Raw genomic sequence first — 19,534 nt, forward strand, 5'->3', positions numbered from 1 at the left:
TTAGCATATGGATTAGGTTAGGTTAGGTTAGGTTAGTTTAGGTTAGGTTAGTTTAGGTTAGGTTAGGTTAGGTTAGGTTAGGTTAGCATAGATTAGCATATGGATTAGGTTAGGTGAGGTTAGTTTAGTTTAGTTTATTTTAGGTTAGGTTAGGTTAGGTTAGCATAGATTAGCATATGGATTAGGTTAGGTGAGGTTAGTTTAGGTTAGGTTAGGTTAGGTTAGGCGTACGAAGGAAGTACCTACGGGCACCGACCAACAGCGCTTCTCTGCTGTGAAGTATTAGGAGATCAGAACTTGAGAGGAGGTAGTAATAAAAACTTGCCGGTGCCGTTGCGCGTCGTGGAAGTAGAGCGCGCCAAAACACATGGTGGCCTGGCCGTATGTATCCGGCGTTCATAACACGTGTAGAAGTAGGCTTATATTCGTTACCTCCTGGCTGTTTATTACCGCCTAATACTTTTCATAGCGAGACGTCCTGGCGAGCTGGTCTGTCCGTCGTAACGGGACATTTTTTCGTGCGTACATGGCTTATGAACGTAACGGGACATTTTTTCTTGCGTACATGGTTGATGAATGTAACGGGACACTTTTTCGTGCGTGTATGGCTGGCGGAAGTGACATAATCCAACATGGCTGATGAAGCGAAGCCTTAAGGTGACTGCCGCGGATCCCCGATCCCCCACCACCCACCGGTGCCCCCATACGAACCAAATACATCTACTGTTGGGCTCTCGAGGATGAATATAAGCTTCCGGTTTATGCCGAAGGGAAGTTCGAAGTTTGTGTTCCTCTGTCCATGCTTCTCGGATTCGCTGAGGACTACAGGCATATAATCATTAATTCGAAACAAGAGCTCGTACTGCTTCTAGCCAACACGCACATTAATGCAATTGTCGCCGCTGCAGAAAACCCTCAAGATGTCTCGCTAACACTACAGTCTATCGAGTGGATGCTACCCCACATCCAAGTGAGCACCGTTGAACGAGTCAAGATGTTGAAGAACATAGAAAATGGCAAGAACTTCGATGTGCCATTCCGATCCTGGAGCCTGGAAACTTATCCTGGCTTGCCTCATAGTCAGCGTATCAATTGGATAGTAAAGTCCAGCTTCGCTACGGAAAAACCAAGATACATCATCGTCGGGCTTCAGACCGGAAGACAGCTCAATGCAGGAGTAAGTCGCTCCGTATTCGATAACTGTCAAATACGCAATGTAAAAATATTTTTAAACAGCGAAAGTTATCCGTACGTTGACATGAACATGGATTTTGAAAGTGGAAGATTTCTTCTAGCATATCAAATGTATGCCAAGTTTCAGCAAGCTTACTACGGGCGGATACAGTCACCGATACTGAGTCCCGACAGTTTCAAGAACAAGGCACCGTTAATGGTGTTTGACGTTTCCAAACAGGATGATCGTATAAATTCAAACATCATCGACTGTAGGATCGAGATAACGACTAGCGGAAATATTCCACCAAACACCTATGCTTTTTGTCTGATACTTCACGATCGCCTTGCTTCGTACAATTGTCGAGACAAACTTGTGAAAATTCTGACATAAATACTGTTTCGTTTTCGATAATAATTTAGTTACGACCGAGCATTGCTAGCGACAAGATGTACTGCAACCTGCAAGGTTTCCAGAGTCAAAATGGATTCGTGCTCAAGGAAATTAGCGTCACATCCGGAGACAAGACTCGAACTCGAAGCTTCCGACCTCCGTATCCGTGGAAACTACTAGACGAAAAAAGTAAACGGTCGAACGAATGGCTATGTAAATATTATCACGGACTAGAGTGGGACGAAGGAAAAATTCCGTACCACCAAGTGAAAAACACTATTGGAGATTTACTAGTTCAAAACGAAATAATCTACGTTGCCGGACCCGAACAGAAGAAATGGCTGAGCAAGTTGTGTGACGACGGAGCAGCTGAAATCGTAGATATACAGACCGACTACGGCTGTCCTTCCCTGCGCAAGCTTAGTGCAATATACGATGTGCAGCCAAGTGACAAGTTTGAACGTGTCTGTGCCTGTAAAAACTCGCAGTTAATGCAGAGATGGCACACACAGTGTTAGTAGGAGTCTGCATATATAAATGTTGTACCTACGTACGTGTCTTCAGTTGACGTTCGACCTGCAAGAAGATGTTTACGTTTCATCCTGCTAACGTGTACGTGAGCGCAAGACCTAGCTTCAGCAGTGTCGTGTACAGCTACTGGGATTCCGGGTATCTACGTACATATACAGAAACCTGTGATGGAGGCGCTCAGCATTGGCGGTTTGTGCACTTTCCTGTGTCCTACGAACCGACCCAGCAGCTGGTAGATTGTTGCGAACATGGAAACTGTGCCGTCTATCACATGAGACCACACACAATCCTTCCTGCTAGCATCGCTGAGGTAGTTGCCTCGTCTGCACGTGTAACACCAAACATGAGCGTGTTGCAACCTGTTGCGACCTGTGATGCTTCTACGCAGACGTCCAAACGGTGTGTGTCTCGACGTCGCAGTTCAGGCAGTGAATCTGTTCCAACTAGCACTGAGCCAAAGCCCAGGCGTAGACGTGGTCACAGACGTCACCGACCATGTCTTGTCAGAGTTGTCGACGTTGCAGAAGATGACCAGCTGGAAACCTGTGTTCCTGATACCATGACCGGCGAACCAGTTGGAACCGGAGTCAACGAACCAGTTGGAACCGGAGTCGACGAGTCAGTTCGTGCGGCATTTAAGACTTTGCTTGTGAAAATGCTTGAATCCTTAACCTAATATGTATTTGTGTACTTTTTATAAATAAATGTGTAAAACCTGAACTTGTGTTTGTTTTTTATTTCTACAATTTTTAGGTACCTAATAAAAATTAATTTTAAATACAGACAATATTTTGACTCATGTAGTAATCCAGTAGACCGCGGGTATATAAGCGAGGTTCAGACGAGTGGACCCTCAGTCTACCTCTGGCCGCGGTGCAGTACGGACGTGCTCTCTTCAGTAAGTTTCGTGAGATTTAGTTATGTCGACCGGAATAGAATGTTTACCGACAGCAGCGGGGACCTCGATGGCAGAAACGATGATGGAGTCGGAGATCCCGATACCATTTGCAGAGGAGACCACGGCAGCGGAGAGCTCAATGGCTGAGGTGTCGACAGCTGTGGAGATCCCGATACCTGCTGCAGAGGAGACAACGATACGTGCTGTTCCACCATCAGCTGGCGTTTCATCATCTGCATTCCAGACATCAATTAATGAAGAGCGTACATCGCATCAATGCAAATATTGTGGTGCATCAATAACCTGCAGTAGATCTCTGACAATCTCTCGAGAGACATATAAGTGCGACAAATGCGATAAGGTTTTTTCGCATTGTAACAGTCTGGACAGTCACAAGATTATGAGTATAGGAAACGAATCAAGTGATAGTATGCTTCCATACCATCAGACATCATCATTTACTGCCTTACCTGAGGCGATAGTCAACAAAAGAGCAGTAGTCAATTGCCAAAACTTGAAGGATCAGTTTTGTTTTAAATGGAGTATTTTGGCCAGATTTGTCGAGGGAAGTCATCAAAACCGTGTTGATAAGAGGTATTATGCTTTGGAGAATAAGTACAACTTCGATGGACTGTGCTATCCGCCACCGTTAAATCAGATAAAAGTTTTTGAGAAAAATAACCCTGACGTCTCAGTTAATGTGTATGCGCTAAATGAGGATAATAAGGTGTGTCCGATTAGGGTAACCAAACAAGAAAGAAAAAATCATTTCGATTTGTTGCTTGTGACAAATGAAAGTGGTTCTGCACACTACTGCTACATCAAAAACTTCTCCCGACTTGTGAGACCCCAGGTTACAAAACATCAACATAAGATTTATATGTGTAAGATGTGCTTTAAGTATTTTGCTAATCGACCTCGAAAATCAGGACTCACAGCTATACAGTGTCTTGAACAGCACAAGATTAAATGCGGAAATAAATCTTAACCAAAACTTTAGTAATTTGTCTGTGTATTATTTTTTGTACTTGTAGTAGATTAGAATTCATGTAATAAATTTTTATTTAAAAGAACTTGTGGTGTTTTTATTTTCTAAAACCTAACACTTTTTTTAGTATTTTTTAAATTAAAGTTGTTTTGTATCGGTCAGGGATCGAACCAAGGTCAGGAATCATTAATTTCCTTAATGAGTTAATTTTTTGATGATTTTTAAATTTTTTCCTGATTTTGTAACATAAAAATTACGGATTTTCAAGATGGTTGCCGTAACGAAAAGAGCAACGGTGGTTTTAAAGATTTTTTATTATTTAATTTGATTATTTAATTTTTTATTTTTAAAAAAAAATTTTCCCGATTTTCTAACATAAAAATTACGGATTTTCAAGATGGCGGACATGTCGTCATACTACCTGATGATATATAAGCATGGTAAAAAGTGGTGGGGGTCAGTCTGCCTGCAACCACCATTGAGGAAGGAGCCTGTCGCCATTTTTATTTTTTTTTGACCTCATCGGGTTCGAACCGAGGACTCCGAGCTCCGTGTCGTAAAAGTTTTTTTTTAAAATATTTTTATTAAAATTTTATTAATTCAATTTTTTTATAAATTTAAAAAAAAATTCATTAAAATCGGATAATAAATAAAAAAGTTAAAGATGGCGGGCGTAACGGAAATTGCAACGGTGACGTCATAATTCAAAATGGTGGAAAACAAAATGACGGAAAGTTCGAGAAAAAATGACGTCATCCAAGATGGCGGATCCAAGATGGAGGATCCAAAATGGCCGCCGGGGTCAAAGTCAAGGTCAAAGATCAAGGTCATCCAAGATGGCCGCCGTGACGTCACAATCCAAGATGGCGGACCGACAATCACAATCCACGCGCCGGCGCCAGCCGCAGGCGCCCCTATTATATACTACTCACCTTACAGTTTTATTTCCTTGTAGTGTAGAATACGATACGTAGTGTAAAGTTCTGAATCACCTTCACATTAGTCTTCTTATCTCATGACTTTCGATGTGACATAGACAGAGACAGTTACAATATTTCCGCATATTCCAAAAATTTTATCGCTTAGGTATAACATGCAGTAAAGTTCGATGAGTATAGATTTTACATGATGTTGGTTTCGATTCTTAAATATAACAAATTCAAAAACACAAACTAGTTATGTCACTTAACCTAAGTAACATAACTCTCCATCATTCTATACTTAATAGTAGAATATGATGTCTGAATTTATACAGGGGTGCCCACAAGGGGGGGGTAACGACGCAGACTGCGTCATTAAAATTTCAGGGGGGGGGGGGGGGTGGTTAAAAGACGAGAAAATGTATATATTATTTACATAATTATAGCTTCTAATGTGAAAATACGATTCTGGTGCTTTGATAATTGAAAGGGATCTTGTAAATCAAATTGGCAACCCCGCACTTTCCTCAACAAAAGCAGTTTGGCATCTGTCGGTTCAGGATGGAAATATTACCTGATATGACCAAAATTATTATTAGAAAATCAGATTTAATTAATGCAAAATGTAATAAAATATAATATTAAAAAGGTATAATATTATAAAATAATTGAGTAAATCATTTAGAAAATGGCATAAAAAATTCGGGGTGGGGGGGGGGGCCATCATTAGTTTAGGTGGGGTTAGTCATAGTGTTTGGGGGGGGGGGGGGGCACCTCTGATTTATAATATACGGTATCGTAGATCACTGCCACACATATACAATTATTCAGTTTAACGTCGAACATCACCTGACTCGATGTTCTAAAAGTATCAAACTCTTTTCTATAGTCTTTTTTTTTCTGATACCACCCAAATTCATAAAATAACTGAAACGAAAAAAAAAAAAAACTTTTTAAATAACAAGCTCATATAGTTTTAGTTTAACTTAAGAAAAAAGAAAACATATTGTATTTTCAATGATTTGATTTAGCAATACCATATTATTATTCTATGAAAGGACCTATTTCACCATCATCATTTAAGATTTTTAATGTATCTTAACAACACTTAAGAATCATTTAATAACGAATTGCATTTAACCAAATATTTACTTGTGTTTAAAATAGAAAACCTTTTCTATCTTTTGTCGTCCGATTTAGTTTGTTAGACTTTTTTAACTACTGTTTAACGCACACCAAAATGACCGCACAATAGTGTCAGCTGCTACTTGAATACGAAAACAAGACAAATAAATAACCTCAATTTTTTAAGCAAGAAAAAATAATTAAAATATGTTGGGGATGATGATTTAATTTTTTTTAACTAAAGGAAACTGAACTTATGTTTGTGTTTCCATCAAACGAATATCGCATACATTATTTTTATGTAGAAATATTTACAAATACAATTTTATGCAATAGTTTTAAATAAATTTATATTCAAAATTTAAATTAGGTTTTTGGTTGTAATAAAAGTTATATACAACCATTTACACTTATTAATGTGGATAACTTTATTTCATTTTCGTTGGTTTGAAACAAACCCGAAACATTTGAGATCAACGATTTTTTCTTCCTAACTCTGGAGTTAGTCATTTATTCATCAATATGGTCAGGACCCTTTACAAAAGGCTTGTAATTGAATTTTTATTGAACTTTAATAAAGTTAAGGGGCCTCCCTAGTAGCGCGCTGGGCTACCGGCCACGTGCTGCAGCTAGTGGATGGGCGGAGCGAAATACGTCATCTTGCGAAGTGGTGTGGGCGACGGCCTGGGAAGGTTCTCTTGTCATCGAGTGTCTGCTGGAGTCCAGTTACTGCCTGTACCCGCGTTATCTGCGGACAAGGCGGGTTACTCTGCCTATCGCTACATGCACCAGCGGGATCAAATTATCGTTTTTCCTTCCTCGCTTCTCCACATTGTTTATTGTTTACTTGAGAAATAAAATAAGTTCTGTGCTGTAGACTATATCCGTGAATTGAATTGCAAATAACTTTAATTACGTTTTAACGTTTTTTAATCCACATACTACGTAATTTTGTAGTATATGGACTATGAAACGAAACACTATAAAAAAAATTCCGGAAGTCGAACCATGATAATGGCTACAATAGGTAGTATATCTTCTAAATCTACCTAAAACAGCGAGAAAAAAGTGTTAACAAATTCAAGCAAATATTTAGATTTATAAGCATGAAAATAAAATTTAAAAAAAAAAAAAAAGTGATCGAGTCTTTTAGTACCATCACATTTAATTGATGAAAGGTTTTCCACATACAGTCACGCTTACATTTACAAAAAATTTCCATACCGCGACAAAAAACACTTCTTACTAATAGATTTTATTCTAACACTAGAAATAAAAACATCTTAAATTAAGCATTAATACTCGTACACATATAAATATATTTTGAAATTGCAAAATATATTTTGAATTTGCAATAACTAAACTAGAAACAAATGTTTAACCAACTTCCTAAAGAAAACGTGCAAGTCAAACTCACTTCCCAATTCTGTAAAGAACAATTTAACTTCGGAAAGAAAATGGTGTTTGCACTGACACATTGTGAGCATTGTATTCTAGGTCTCAGATCGTATTTAGTTACACAATTTAATTAACGGATACGGCATGTTACTATTTTCTAAAACGACTTGAATTTTTGGACAGTGATAAATATTTGAACACAAATCGGTTGGGATCCCGTTCCGAGCTATTTACAGATACTTTTTAGCTGTTGCAAAAGCGGAGAACAGATGGATTTAGACTTCAGGCTTATTTAGTCGCACTAAAGTCCACCTGAGTTAACATAAATGATCCAAGGAGTTCGGGTGGTATGGAAGAACTCAGTGTGCCCTTACTGTTGTTCTCAAGGCGTCAGTGCAGTGGATACGTAGCTGAAATTAATTTTTAACCTACGCACATTATTTGGTGCGGCATTTAGGCTGCCAAAAAAGTTTCAAAAGATGGCTGCATTAATGTTTCATGAGAACAACTTTTTTGTCTGAAAAAAAAAATCTCAAGTTACACCCCTAAACACACCACTGCTATTGCTGGATTTTATATACAAATCATCAAAACAATTTTCGTTTCTTCACTAGCTGGTCTTGTATCATAAGTGAAGTTATATGCTTTACGTATTAATTTACTGCATTCAGCTCAGTGTAAAAATGCTAGTCAAACAAATTTTTAAAAATTAGAAGTTTATCCACAATAGAGCAAGGTAGAATACACTGACTTACTAGTTTAAAATCCAGATCTGAATAAAGTTTCTTATTTTTTTGCCAACAGAAGGTTAGACTTTGTTTTACATTGGAGTGACTATTTTCCTTAATTTTAGGATTTTCTCTTCTGCTTCACTCCTGTGGCTGATATTATGTTCTGAAGTGGATACCAATAGAAATTCTAAGAATTAATCTTTCACCACATCTTTTGTTTTCACCGAACAATGATTCGTCTCTTTTTTTATACGTCCCAGAAAAAATTAAACTTCAGTTAGAAATAATCAATTTCTACACTGGTATAAGAATTGCAAACGTCCACATTGCAATATTGCCTGGTTAAAAATAATAAATACAAACCTAATACTGTCAGGTTGTTCGGCAGAGTGACAATTTGATAAAATATGTTTGGTCCAAAATCATAATCAATATTTTCGCACGTGAAGAAAGCAGACAGCTTTGTCGGTTGAAGTTCTGTTAGTTGGTATTGGCCATTTCCTTACCTACGTTAGAGGTGGGTCGAAAAGTATCAACCTGCTACTTTGACACTGATACGCGCCTGTATCAGGGACGGCAAACGAGTACACTTGAAAAGTATCAAGTACTTTAGTATCAGTTCAGAATCCGCCTGGAACAACACCACGGCCAATGTGCGCGTGCGCAGAACCCGATCGCAGATGACGGTCACTTGGGCGGAGCTTGTGAAAAGGGAGGGAGCAGGAACGACGAATAAGGGATAAAGAAGGGAAATAATGTAGGTGAGGAAGCGCAGGGGAAGGCGTTGAAGGAGAGGCGCAAAGCGAAATTGTTACGAGTCGTTTGGTTATTGTCCCACATCAAAGTACGCTCAGTGCGCAGTGCGTGCACAATCTTGTTCAATAATAAAACTAATGAAATTTTAATATTAAAAAGTACATTAATACAAAATATAACATTTATATTTGTGCACCTAACAGCTATGAAAATGCAAATAAATTCTCAGTTGACACTAATAACAGATGTAATCAACATTAGGACTTTTTTTTCCGAAAACAATTAGTAACTAGTGTTTTCATACATTAAAAGATTACGATTTTATCAAAAATAAAAAAAATAAAAAAACAGATACGTACATTACTGAGCATACTATATCAATGTTTACGTTTAAAATGTTTCTTCAGATTAGTCGATGATGATTTATAACTCAGTTTTTGTTTACACAAATTACAATTAGCAAACTCATTATTTTCCGTAAAAAAATTCCACACAAATGAAGTCTTTTTCCTGCACTTATCCATTCCTTATTTCACTATAAAGATACTAACTACAAAGCATGACAGCCCGCACAATGTACGTGGTAATAGACGGCCAGGACGAACTGCAGTGAATGTTGAACTGATTGATACTGGCTGTATCAGGCGTGCATGAGAGTAACAGAGGTAGAGAATTACAGGGCGTGATAAATAATGTATCAGAGAACCGATACCTTTTTACGCTGGTGATGACGGCACGGAGGATGTGTACCCTGTAATGAGAATGCTGATACCTTGTCTTTTCCTGGGACCGCTACTGCTCTGATACAAAAGTATCAGATACTTGTATCTAGGTACATCACTGTATCAGTATCAGTTTGGAACAGATACCGTAAATTGCTGTAACAACCCATCACTAACCTACGTCTGTTGTGCATAAGAACTTTCCTCGGGTTTTCTCAAATTACTACCGAAATCAAAATCAACATTGGTAAAAAATTAAATATATAAAAACAATAATGTTATAAATAAATTTTAAAAATCATGCTTTGCAACAAATGCTTTTTTCACATATTGTTAACGGTTTAATAAGATATTTATTTAGCCTCTTCAACCTCACATACTTAGTATTTATGTGAAACAGAACTTTATTTTCCTAAAAAAATTAACGAATTCCTTACCACATGAGGACAATATCACCATAAACTTAATGTGATAAATAATTTATCTGGTTCATAGGAATTTCACAAGTTTGACACACGTAACTAATGAGATTATTTGTTTTTCAGTACAATTATTCTTTGGCTGACTTGGTACGCTGACCTAATAGGGGTGCTGCAGTACGTAGGTTTTAAATTTAATCTAAAAGGTAGCCATCCAGCTCGATTGTTTAAATATTCGTATTTGAAATAAAAAGGAGTATTAAAGTATAATTATAAATCACTCATTTCCATGGCTGTAATTTATAATTAGTGTATTACTTATGTAGATCTCTTCAGGCTCTGAATTAGTAGCCTTATTTAGAGTGGCTGTTGATGCTGCAGCAACAACTTTATCCAGTCTGACTTGTCCCAGGCAGGGAGGAGGAGCGGGAGCGGTCCCCGAACAGGGGTCGCTGCCCAAGAGCAGGGGGAGATCGGGCAGAGGTGAAGAGCGGGAGCGGTCCCTAAGTTGGGGTCGCTGCCCAAGAGCAGGGAGAGGTAGGTGTAGGAGCAGTCCTCCAGAGAGGTCGCTGCCGAATTAATACTGCTCAAGTATTCTGTCACTTTTATTTGCCCAGAAATCCTGGGAAGAGCTTTCTGCCTGGCTTAGCTAAGCCAGAGTAAATATACAAGGTATGTACATATTCATCAGGGAGGGCACATCTGTACCCTTCCTGTGCATACATATTCGAATTACAATACTCGTTACATTCACTTGTATAATTAACAGGTTTCTTGTCACAACACTGGGTATTTACATAATTGGCCTGAATTAAGCTGGGCAGGTAGACAAAGTTACCTTAATTTACATTCCCCTTTGTCTGCCATCTAGGGGCGGGTGGCGAACTAACTTTCCTCCCCATAGATTGTGTAGGAGGGGTTGCGCACTTGGGGCTTGTGCTATCATACCAGCCGAGGCCAAAATGGTGGACATGACAATTCGCCCCCCTCCCTCTGTGGCCTTGACTGGGATCGTTGCACATGCCAGGAGTCAGCACGCTGGGCTTCAGTCCCAGGGCTGGCTCCTCTACACTGGCCACTACACTATGTGGAGGATAGACGGTAGCGGGCTGGTCTGCCCAGCCGTTCCCATGGTCGTAGGGTACTGGAGGTAGTTCTCCTGGTGCAGAGGGGCTAGTAGGTTCCTGGGGTTCGGGGTTTTTGGACAGATCTGTTTTCCGTCTCCATGGCTGCAGGTGAATCCGGTTCTGGGGAAACCATATTCCTTGGTCTGGAAAAGGCTCTTTCTTCCCGTGGCATCTTGCCTTTGAGAGGGCGCCGCTCAGCGGCTGTCTCCATGACTGCATGGTCGATTTCCCCTTTGGGGTTCCTCCTTTCTGGCACCACTGAAAACCACTGCCCGAGTTATTTTGGCTTAGCTTGGTTGTGGCAGAGCGAAGGGAAGGAGTTTCTTGAGGTCTCTGGTCCCCTTGCGTCAACACAACCATAGGTTGGTCTCTGTGTTGTGCAGTGCAGATTCCAGGATTAGGGTTACCACCACTTTGATTAGGGGCATTCAGTTCACCCATTCCTTTGGTGCCCCAGTCAAGAGTCCGGCGGGACGTTCGTCCGAAGTGTATAGTTTGATCTTCAAAGTCCAATATCGCCTGCTGCTGCGTGAGCCAATCTTGGCCTAGCACAAGTTCTTCTCGAAGGTCCTTTGCGATTAGACATGGGATCTTCATCTCCACATCGGCTATGCAGCATTGTACCACAGCATTGCCCAGTAAGGTCATGGTGGATCCCTGGGTGGCAAGCTGTGCCATTTGGGGTTGGGAATTAATAGGGGTCCCTATTATCTGCACAACACTCTCGCGCACATAATTAGTGGTGGCGGCTGAGTCGATAAGAGCCTGAATGGGCTGTGAGTCCAGTTGCACCTTGACTCTTGGCAGTTCTTGTTGTGGGTGGTGCTGTACGCACATAAGGCTCGGGGTCGGTCTACCTTCGAGCCGAGCTTGGGAGTTGAGGTCTTCTACCTTCGGTGTAGGTGTAGGGCTCGTTGGCACCACTCTTTCCCTCCAGGGGTCTACTGTGTTGAGGCTGTTCCTTTCAGACTGTTTGCAGCGGAGCACTGGGCAGTCTTGGTGAAAGTGTTGTTCAGGGCAGTGCCAACACTTCGGCAACCTTTTGTTGGGGGTAGAATATTCTTGTACCAGGGTTGGTGGTGAACAAGGTTTACTTGTTACAGTGCCCCTAGTTTCGAGACAGTCTCGCTGCACGGCAGTGGCTCGAACCATAAGTTCGGATAAATTCTCGGGAGGCGGATGCCGTAGAAATGGCCGTAGGTTGGGCCGCACCAGCTCCAACAAGGTAGGAAGAAATTCATTTGGGTCTCTCCCTGGGTGTAGCCTCTTATAAAGTTTCCTTTTCTGTAGTAAGAAACTTTCGACATCCTCTCCTTCCTTTTGTTTGGTACCATATAATTGGGCAGTAAGCTTTGCCAGTCTTGATTGGTTTCCAAAATGGTTCAGGAAGCCCCCTGTGAACTCTTCCCAGGTGTCATACAGCCCTTCATGGTTATTCCACCATCTAGAGGCTTCCCCAAGTAGTAATGGACCTATCTGGTCCACCCATTCGGTGGGGTGGATTGCATGTGCCCGTAGGGCTTGCTCCCATTGGTGGACAGATTGCACAGGGTCCTCATGATCCTGCCCTCTAAAGGGCCGAGGTACACTTGCAGATCCTGTACTTGAAGGTAAAGTGGGATTCACTCTACACTGGGCGCAGGTAAACGACATCCCAGCAAGGTCCAGTGGTGTATCTTCCCAGCCTAGACAGGCGAGATGGTAGTCGCGATGGCAGGCCTGGCAGGTGACGATGACTAGGGCTGTCTCCGGGCAGTTCGGCGCGAAGCAGCGCCGGGGAGCTGGAACTGTTGGCTTCTTTTCTACCAGAAGTTGTCTGCAGGGCTGGCATATGTGGATATATGCCTGTTCACTGACTTGTTCCACGATACCAAGGCATTGTAGGTGAAACTGGGCATTGCAGCATACACAGGGAATGCTGGGTCCATCTGGTGCACTGCAGCGAGGTGCGGCACAGGATCCAGAAGACATCCTTCAGTTGGGTTGGGCGCCACCAGGTGTTTTCTGCTCTCCTGGAAGTGGATGTGGCTCTGGCTGTGCTGATGGCTCTCTTAGAGGCAGGACGTGGTCCTCAGGTTATCCAAGCTGACTGGCCACACGTTAGGCGTCAAATTGACTTGTCCCAGGCAGGGAGGAGGAGCAGGAGCAGACCTCGAACAGGGGTCGCTGCCCAAGAGCAGGGGGAGATCGGGCAGAGGTAAAGAGCGAGAGTGGTTCACAAGGTGGGGTCGCTGCCCAACGCAGGGAGAGGTAGGGGTAGGAGCAGTCCTCTAGAAAGGTCGATGCCTATACATTACTGCTCAAGTTTTCTGTCACTCATATTTACCCAGAAATCCTGGGAAGAGCTTTCTGCCTGGCTTAGCTAAGCCAGAGTAAATATACAAGGTATGTACATATTCATCAGGGAGGGCACATCTGTACCCTTCCTGTGCATACATATTCGAATTACAATACTCGTTACATTCACTTGTATAATTAACAGGTTTCTTGTCACAACACTGGGTATTTACATAATTGGCCTGAATTAGGCTGGGCAGGTAGACAAAGTTACCTTAATTTACATTCCCCTTTGTCTGCCATCTAGGGGCGGGTGGCGAACTAACTTTCCTCCCCATAGATTGTGTAGGAGGGGTGGCGCACTTGGGGCTTGTGCTATCATACCAGCCGAGGCCAAAATGGTGGACATGACAATTCTCTGCAATTTTCTATGCATAAAAAAATTAATTTAATTTTAAAAACCTCAATTTCTACTTAGTTTCATACGGGCAATTTTTTTTTTCAGGAGATGGTTTACAAATAAATTAACATAACTTACACACGAGTCTAAACCTGGTTAGTCTTGAAGTAGAAGTTACAAATCCCACTGCACCGAGGGGGAATCAAACTCGTAATCGGAGCGAACAAGAAAAACTGCACCACTTGGCTACAGTGGTTACGAAAAAAATTTAAAATGGACATTTTTTCATGCAAAATCATTGAATATGTTTTGGTAAGTTTACTTTCTTACTAACAAAACACGAGTAATTTTATGAATCTTGCCTATTTTTATTATACGCGATTAAAGCAGTTGCGCTCTTTTTCTTGCGTGGTTCACTGAGCTTCAAGCGACGTCTCGTTTTATCCTGTTCACTTGGTTTTTCTTCCATTTGTAGTTCTTCGATGTTTTGTTTGAACACTTTATTTCATTAGAAATTTTCTATTGTAAGCTTTAAGATATTTGCATTTTAAAGAAACACAATGTTTTGGGGTCAAACGAATATAGTAAGTATTTAAAGAATATTGTCTGTCTAGTAAGTAAACAACTCCTTTCTGTGGATAGGCACACTGAAATAAGTGAGAATTCCTTTCAGTCACAAGGGTATCGTTTACGTGGCATTATCTTCCTCTCCACGCACACACACACCTCCCCTCCCAGCCCGTGTTCCCACACCACTCTCTGCCCGCCCTGGATCTGGGCTGGCTCCGTCGAGCTGCAACACGAGACGGTTGGGAAAATACCAACATTTTCATAAACGGCGGATAAGAAATCTCGGAATTTAAAGCGATGACTTTATGTTTTTAATACACCAATTTCTTCAGAATAAAATTATTTTTTTGTCTATAGGTTTACTTTCTTTCTTTCTTTCATTCTCCCAAACAGCACAAAAATGAGTCAAAGTTGGCCATTTAATAATTTTTTTATTTCATATTTCGAAACTCAAAAATAATTTTTTAAATTTATGTCTACAATTTTTGCAGTTTCATCTCGTGGGTTGAAAATTTTCAAATTCGTAGTTTTGATCAATAGCGTGTAATCATCATCCAAAAAGTAGTGTGTTCGCTAACCTTTAATGCTACTAGGGCGAGCCCTTAAGGAAACACAGTTGATGTGTGGAGAAGTGAAATAGCTTCACAGTACTTTAAATAAGTTAGATACTTTAACTAAACTTTGGTTAAACCTTATGTTAACTCATTGTAGTGCAATTGTTCGTGAAATAATTTAACATTTAAATTAATTTTCTTTGTGAATAAATGTCTTCATACCGGCCACTAGATAATTATGTGAATACCTACCTGAATATTGTCCTTAGCTCTGTTTTAAGTGCGTCATAACACCTGATATTTCTCTTCCTGAGTTATGGCTGCTGGAATCTTCGTGTTGGCCCCAAGTAACAAAAAAATAATTGGTGTGTGACCCTGCCATCTTTTCTTAGATGGCTTATGTTGTTGATTTCAGCTGTCGATGATATTATTTGTTGATTTATTACCGTCAATTGAAAATATTTGTGGACTCAGAAGGGTATAAACTAAATGGGAGTAATGACTAGGATTAGAATGAAATAACTTGATGTATCTTCATTATTGTGTTTTTGTATGTGATAATAAAACGCTAATATCTTGACGTCTGTCTGAGAAAAATTTTAAATTCTAGCGGTTGTACTAAATTCCTTGAGGTCTTGAAAATAATTCATCTGAAGACGTTTTGAGGTAAGCTACATGTTCTGTAGTATATTTTTTGTAGGTACTGATAATTTATATGTTCGTTTAAACTCGAGTAGTGTACGGGGTTGTAAATAGCGGGAATTGTGAACAACATTTGTAGGAAATTGATCTGGTCACACCAGAATGCATTTTAATTGCTTTGTAGTTTTTAACGTGTCAAATATGTCCTAGGTCAAACACAGGTCTTTGCCTAGGTATCTCTAGTTTTGGGTACCCAATGTGAACGTTTTGTGTATTTAGCGCTATAGGGAAATTGATGGTAACCTCGGAATTTATAATTATTTTATGTAACCGACTTGCTGTTTGTATATTCTGCCCGCTGAGGAATGTTGCCGGTCAAGTCAGCTGCGTTACATAACCTTGCACACCTCCACGTCGGACCCACTGTATAACCTAAACAATTCTATCCACGTTTGATTCGAGCTATTCATTCCTTTGTGAGTATTCTGTTTTCACTTCATTATTAATAATAATTGTTTAGAAAAATTATATTTGTTGGTTAAATTTGAATGACTTTACAATGAAAAAATCTATTTGAAAATAGTATTTGTGATGAACTAATAATGTGGCTAATTTTTTCTTCACATATAAGGGGTTGTTTTCACCTCAAACCAACTATATTCTTAAGTACTTAACTAGATACCTCGTGGGGAGGGAAATTGTGGTAAAAATGAGTTAAAATAAGAGAACATTAATGGTATATTTAATACATTGATTTAATATCCCTTTAATATTATTCAATATTCATTTGGAATGGAAAACATATTAGGGTAGTAAACAGTCTTGTCTCCGGCCGTAAAGTACTGACTAAACATCCCTGTCTTTTTGAAAACCACCTCTGTTACGCTGTATTCCTAAGGATCTCTGAAATTCTCAGGATCATGTTACAGCTAGCATCAAATAAATAGTAGCTAAGCGACAACAGTATTAGGGATACCTCTGGTTGAAAACAGTGTTGGCTATGCTATTAAAGCAAAAAACAATTTTTGTTTCATAATTTACAGTTCCGGTAATATTTGCAATAATTTTACACCATTCCTAAACCAGAAAATACCATTAAACATGTACATAGACACAAGCATGTGGACAGCTGATTTGCCACACAGGCGAACGTTAAATGGTGAATTACATGTGAAATATATATGAAGTTCTTGGAAATATATAATATATAATTAAAAATATAACTAGAAACTGATACTGAATTAGACCATCATCGGGTGTTATCCTTTTTTTTTTAGAGTGGCACCCCTACAGTTGACAATTACCAAATTTACTTATACTGTGTATAAAACTTAGACTTCCTGGAAAATCTTGTGATAATTCAAACCTCTTCGACTAGCTATAATTTGAATGGCACTTAGATAAAACTCTTGTAAAATTATGGTGTCCTGAAGGTAGTATATTCAAGACTTTTTGAAAATTAAAATTTGCAGTGACGCTTCAAGAAAGGTTTTACAGTGAATTTTTGTTGATTTATTACACTTAATCGAAAATTATAATATCACTTTTCATTAATAACATAAAATCAACACAGTTCCTGTGATTCATCACTTGGCACAGGAAACATTTACAGTGGTAATATACTTATGTCACAGCTCTTCCTTAAATAAAATTATAAAATTTTGGAAATAGTGTTTTCCACGGTTCTGGTGAACATCGGTGTGACGTCGTGAGAATGGTAGTTTGGATAAGATTAGCTGCACACTCACGACATTGTGCATGTGCCTTTCTTCCTTTACCTGAAAATACTGCCCCATGTTCTAGAAACATATCTGTTAATAAATGAAAAAATTCTATATTTTAACACAATATTCATATAAAATAATCAATGGAAAACATTTTCTATAACACCTAATTTTAGTCGAAAGCTTTAAAACATTTAAAAAAGAACCTTAATGGCTCTCTAGAAATAAATGTTCCAAAATTTCTAAAAAAAAAATGTAAATTTTCAAATAATATAAAAATTAATTAACAATTTTGAAATAGCGAAACAGATATATCTGAAATTCTCTATATTACCTAATGCAACCATTGATAGGTAAGTGACATTGAACTATCTGATCATTAAAATTACCACACATAACATAAAAATAAACTTAGGCTATATAACTACAAGTCAATTAACAGTTCAATGAAACAGCCTGAAATATTCTAACATCATTGCAGTTACTAAGTTGGCTAGAAAATCAAAGTAATTACTATCGTGATATGATAGTTTCCAACTAAGTCGCAAAATCCAAAAGTCTAATAATAATAAAATATTTTAGTTTTTCTTATGATCAAAATAAAAACAAGATATTTGAAGAAATAAATTGCCAACCAAGCAAGAGTAAAGAAACAAAGTTAATCCCATTAACCTCTGGTTATGTGCTAAACTTGAACACAAGGAAAATTGAATGTTATTTGAAAGAAATATTGATAATTTAAAATTGAATCTAATACTTATATCAACCAATTGCACTTGTGATACTTATTTACAAAAATATTCATAACATCAAGTACATTCAGTTTTTGGAGGACATCGTACATACCATTGGTAAATTTGACGCCAAATCAGTTGTCCTTCGGAATCAAAGTAGCCGATTGTGTTGATAGTTCGCCAGATTCTTCTGCTGGTGTCTGCGTCATGCAAGTATCGGCACTCGTAGTGTGTAGGATACTTGGTCTCAGTGAACTCTCGAAGACTTGATAATTGCTGACGGGATAGTCTTTTGTAGAATTCAAGTTGACAATGAAGGAATTGTAGTCAAAAGCAGTAGTCAGTACACTATCACTGACGTCAACAGTTATTGTCATAATTCTTCCTTTTCGAGCTATGACACATTTTTAAATAGTCATGCAAAATAATTGTTGATGTTCAAAAGAAAATTTTAATCCAAATCATCTATAGTAATGGCAACAACTATTACCATTCAAAATCTTGAGAGTTTCAATACAATTATCTTAAATAATGAAACATCAAACAACAAAAAGTCTCTTCATAAAAAATTGCATAAAATTATACAGTTTACTTTTGGTGTTATAAAATGTTCGTTCATCGTATGTGATTCCTGCACATCTGTCGCATCGCAGTTGCAACCTGACTACAGACTGAATGTTCCAAACTTTTGTTTGATGAAATTTTCCTCAGCAGCAGGCGACGGTCTACTAATCAGAATACTTGTTACAAGTTTTGCATGTTTGTAAAATTACTTAAAAACATGATTTACACTAATTTTAAAATTTTTTTCTAACATTAATGGGTGTATTACAGTTTCTAGAGTATTTTGGTAAGTTTACGGACAGTCAAAATTAAAAACTGTATAAATGGGTAGCATTTTAATGGACTGATGCAAGTTGCTGTCACCTAGGACTTAAATGCAAATTTTTGGTGATAACGCACAAGGTCTACAGCGGTAAACTTTCGGTATGTTATTAAGCATAGTCAAGAGACACTAAATAGAACTCTCCTGTAACAAATTAATACTCAGTGTTACTATTTTACATTAGAGTTTTAACAACCTTTTAAATAAAAATTGATATAATTTAAAATCAACACAAATCTCACTTTCTATATGTTATTAAGAATAATATAAAAAAGATAAGGTACCAGATGTTGCCAAGAAGTTAAAAAAGACCAAATAGTCAAAGAGATATAAATCTGTAATGTAAGGAATAATTTGGAATAAATAATTAAAACATGAATACACTGTAACTATCATATAGTTTCATGATAACAGGAAAATTAATCCTCATTCTTGTGGCTCTTGCATTATTGACACAAGAAATCTTATCTTTTCAAACCTCTGCAACATACATTCTATTCCTAGTGATGACGTTACTCCCTATGCACATCAAATTTTGCTATGTTTTCATATATTGAAATCATAT

General features: G+C 38.7%; 1 protein-coding gene across 2 annotated transcripts in view; it reads left to right on the forward strand.

Moving 5' to 3' along the window:
* LOC134542617 (GMP synthase [glutamine-hydrolyzing]) overlaps positions 1-19,534 on the forward strand; it is a 417,842-nt gene that overhangs the window by 274,853 nt on the left and 123,455 nt on the right. Inside the window, exon 1 of one of the 2 annotated variants that reach the window (XM_063387017.1) lies at positions 15,352-15,649. The exons of the other annotated variant lie outside the window; for it this stretch is intronic. The gene's annotated coding sequence lies outside the window, so the exon portion shown is untranslated. Of the gene's footprint in view, positions 1-15,351; positions 15,650-19,534 lie in introns of those variants that run through there. 2 annotated transcript variants of the gene reach the window in all.

This window comes from Bacillus rossius (assembly GCF_032445375.1).
Source record: "Bacillus rossius redtenbacheri isolate Brsri chromosome 9 unlocalized genomic scaffold, Brsri_v3 Brsri_v3_scf9_1, whole genome shotgun sequence".
NCBI classification, from domain to species: domain Eukaryota; kingdom Metazoa; phylum Arthropoda; class Insecta; order Phasmatodea; family Bacillidae; genus Bacillus; species Bacillus rossius.